Genomic DNA, 4,776 nt, shown 5'->3' on the forward strand with positions numbered 1-4,776 from the left:
AATTATCTTGATATTTTTTTTATTGACTGTTTCAACCTTTCCATTAGTCTGAGAATGTGTGGAGATAATTTGTGATGTCGAATCCTGAACTTTGAATACGGAGTAATGACCTAAGCTTTGAAGTACGACCCATTATTAGAAATCAGCTCAAAAGGTATCCCCATATCGACTAATAACATGTGCTTAAATGAACATTTCAACTCGAGATGTAGTAGGGATAGCACTAATATATTTCCTAACATCTTTGATTCCATCGATATAGACGAGTATCTATTCTGTGTTGAACAACACCCAAGCTTATACCTAATATACCCTCATATGATCACACGAACAAGTCCTTTGAAATTTCTGAGTAAATTAATTATCCCCTCGTGTTCCTCTAGGGATAGGATAGTTTCTATCTGAATTTCTTGAAAATTATTTTTTGTTCTAAGGTTCAATGACCTTTGCTTTCTTATTGAAAGTTGTTGGGCCTGACCCTTATCTTCTTGTTCTGGAGAAAAATATATCCTTAAAGCTAGATTATTAGTTCTTTCGTTAATGCGCTCGAGGTATTCAAATTTTTTTTTATCCAATCAAATTCAGAAGGGGCGACAGACACCTCTATGACTCGACAAACTAACTCGACACAACTGAAAAAGTGTATACTCGATTTAAAGAAAACATGATATTAATGAATTGAAAAAAAACTTGATTCAAGACTCAAGTAAGACAATTACCCACACACAACGGACTTGACTATAGGCTGAGGACTCTAGATATTGCTTACAACCAGTAGGATTGAGGTAATGTGATCTTTAGGGACCAACTGTGTAATTTTGAGAGATTCCGTGGCCATTTTGATTGTTGACTTGGTATTAACGTTTCTTCTAGTTGACTGGACTTACAACCCTTACTAGACGATTGATGATTGAGGTTAGGTGCAATGATAATCCTAAAACCTTATCAAAGGTGGAATAGGCTTTTAGCAATTAGAAATAGAGGTCCCTCTTGATAGCATTGGTTAACCCCCTAGATTCAAAAACTCTAACTGATGAAATATTCCGATCACGAAACATTACATGAAGATGATTTACTGATTGATCATGAATCTTAGAAAATTTTGAATCACGATTAAGGGTTATACGATTTTCTAAAAGTAAGATCCAGATTGTACTAATCAGTACCTCCCTTAATATGATTTTTTTACTGATCCTGATCTTGTTAAATATGAAATATTCAGTCCATTGAATTAAATTGGCCGATACAAAGTGATTGGGACCATGTACCCATTTGAATTTGGGCCGGTTTGATCCAATGGATCTAAATATTCTACTTGAATCAGTTTACCAACTATTTTTTTAAGCTAATTAATCCAATCGGTCCATGTGTTGATCTGTAAGATCCATTTACCAATTAGACTAACTAGTTTAATTTGATATTGATCGGTATGTCTCATTAATTCAGTTTACTGAGTTTGACCGGTATTACGGGTTGGATTGAAGCAGTGTGGACCGGTCCACCCACTTACATTTGGGTTGGATTAAATAGAGCAACCCGTGAACACCCATAGTCAGTTCGGATCATGGACTATAAGAAAGCTCCTAGACTCTAGGTTTATTACGTGCAATGCAAATTATCTGACTACCCTTACCCAAGTATACTTATATACCTCTCGAGCATACTCAATCAGACGGTACGTGGTGACTTGGTTTGATATACAGTATAGGTGATAATCTAAGACTCCAACCCACATCTCTGAAGTCAAAAGTAGCTAGTTTAATCCCCAATTGAGAGGTGGCGCACGATGCTGAGTAAGGGCCCTCTTAAATACCTCTCGTCTAAAATAGACGTAGTCTATCCCCCTCGTATAGTAGGGTACAGTGGGGCAGGATCTCGTTTAGGCACTAATTTTGACTAAGAAGTGCAATTGGTGAACTTAGATTACCTTTGATATACCATATAGATACGGTATGAGTCTAGGATTGTAGCTTTCATAAATAATTTAGCATCCCACGAGGGAACCAACCACGTACTAGTACTACATTGGCAATTGGGACATGTGACTATGCGGCTTACAATAAGACAAAGGCTTAGGTCACTCCAGCATGGGTGCATCGATATACCATTCAAAATCATCTGATCAAACGTTACTGATGTCCCAGTTTTATATACCCTAAGGTACGTGACTGGAGTTGTGATTTTCATGAATGACGTCGCATCTCCAAGGAGACCGGGCCATGTACTAGTGCCATGTTGGCTATAAGGGACATGCAACGTGCAATGCAATAAAATAAACGTGCTAGTGGTGTCTGCAAAACAGGGTGGGGTGTGCCCTGGCCTTTTTCAAATAAATGAGTCTATGGGCTTGATCAGATCACACAAGTAGGGATATTAAATAAATATTGATTTGAAAACACAAAAGTACCCTTAACATCAAGATTAAGATCAAGACATGCACATCAAAAATATATATCAATCAAGATCATGGCATGTCAGATATGCAATCAATTAGCATAGTACCGAAATAATCAATCATTAAACAACCATTGAAATATGCAAAAGATTTTTTTTTGTTTAAATGAACTAAAATAAAAAGACTTTTTTTTTGGTGGTCCAATCAATGATCACTTTGAACAACCCAAAATAATTTGGGATTTCAATGAATATTGAATTGAGAATAGAATGATAGTTGCGGAGATAGAGAGTGATGTCTTTTTTTTTTTTTTTTTTTTTTTTTTTATAAAGAAATTCTTGTTTTTTTTTAGCAAAGAAAAATTTTATAAAGGAAAAGAAATCTATTATTAATTAGTACTACACAAATTACTAAACAAATGGACTTTTTTTTTTCTTAAGAAAAATTGTTACTGACTATTAAAGAAACCTAAAAAAAAAAAAAAAAATTCCAATAATCCTATTGTCACACTAATTTTTACACGTAAGAAAAAAGAAAAACATTATAATGATGTGTTATATGTAAAAATTGGTGTACTAAAAAAATACTTTAACAATGGCGTAGTCGAAACAAAATTTTTTTTTATAGAGAAGCTTGATACTGAAAAGTATTTCACATAAATGAGAAATCAAAAATTGCACAAGAAACTCAAATCCTCTCATTGAATGCTTCTTGAATCCCAATCGGAATCAAAGGAATTCTACAAAGAGGGCAAATCTTGATCACGATTCATCCGACGATCCCAATATTTCAAGTAAAAGACATGATTGCACTCCATCAACCGTAGGATTTCTTTCTCTCCAAATCTAGATTCAAATCCCTGTTTCAATCATTTCTAAAGCTTTGTTTACGCTCCCTTTTCAATCTTTTAATTTTCGATTATAAAGTCATGATGGAAACATTATAATGTTCAACCCCAAAATTTCCCCATCAGTAGACGGTTTTAGCAGAATCAAAATCCTAATCCTTAGCTTCAGACCCATTTCTAAGCAAAGAGAAATTGTGATTAAGCTTTTCTTCAAAAAATTTGGATTTCAAAACAAAAACCAGATTTTTAGGAAGAAACCAAATTTTTTTTTTTGCTTTTCTAATCGATTTAGATTGAGAGGGAAAGAGAGGATAAAGAGGATAGGGAGAGAGAGAGATGAAGAGGGTAAAGGCATTTTTTTTCTTCTTTATTGTTTTTCGTCCTCTTCTTTCTCATTGGAGAAGAAGATAGAAGTAGGAAAAAACACGTTTTCACTATTGGCACCCTACGCAAAAAAAAATATATTTTTTGATATATTTTTTTTTTTTGGAATCCTCTCCTCATCACAAACAACATTAAAAAAGACACTTTTTTGTTTCTTAATGCATCACTCATAAATAATTATATGAGAAGAAGATGAAAATAAAAAAAATTATTTTCTACTAATGGCACACCACGCATAGAAATATTTTATTTTTGCGATTTCTTTCTGATTTTTTTTCTTAGAATTCTCTCCTCATCACGAACAACATTAAAAAAGATAAATTTTTTTATTTCTTAACTCATTACTTACAAATAATTTATTTTCACAACTCGCCACCAATGCATAGTAACGTGCAAAAAAATTTTCATCCAAATTTTTTTTATTTTTTTTTAAAAGGTAAAATCCATGACTCTCATCCCAATCACCATGATTATATCCTCAATTTATATGTCAATTTGAATTTTTCATTGTTTAGGTTCATCAAAAAATGACCCTTAATTAGATAAAAACCAAACATACAATACCCAAAATTCAAATAAACAATCCACAATCAAGCCACGAAAATAAAAATAAAAGATAAAAATAAATAGATAAACAAATAAAATAAATCAAATAAAATAAATAAATAAAAACTAGGTCGATTTGACAATGTTCCCGTACTTGAGACTTTTCAAGTTTGACTCTCAATAATCTCCAGTAGAGTCACTACTAAAAGCGCCCTCGATCCGCGGGGTGCGCAGATCAACTTTTGATTTTTGATGTTTGGGAGTCGCCACCTAGTTATTACAGTCTAAGAACTGAACATTGACTCTGAAAAGTAAACACCGTTAGAAGGTGTTAGGCACCAACCCAGCCTGGCAAACACCGTTCTTTACTTTTCCTAAATAAAACTACATTGCTAAAAGACCTAAATAAATAAATAAAAAAATAAGAATTAAAAATACCTAGATGAACACAACGATAGTTTCCTCAGAGCTGGCGGAGAGATTCCTTGCTTCGTTTCCGTTACTAGATCTACTTCGGATCTCCAAGATGAAGTATCTACTCCTTAGATTTAAGTGCTTCGTAATTTTTGATAGATTTCTGGGTGTTTTTGAAAAATTACGCCCT

This window comes from Akebia trifoliata, chromosome 10 (genome assembly GCF_017979445.1).
Source record: "Akebia trifoliata isolate Shusen 1 chromosome 10, ASM1797944v1, whole genome shotgun sequence".
Classification (NCBI taxonomy): domain Eukaryota; kingdom Viridiplantae; phylum Streptophyta; class Magnoliopsida; order Ranunculales; family Lardizabalaceae; genus Akebia; species Akebia trifoliata.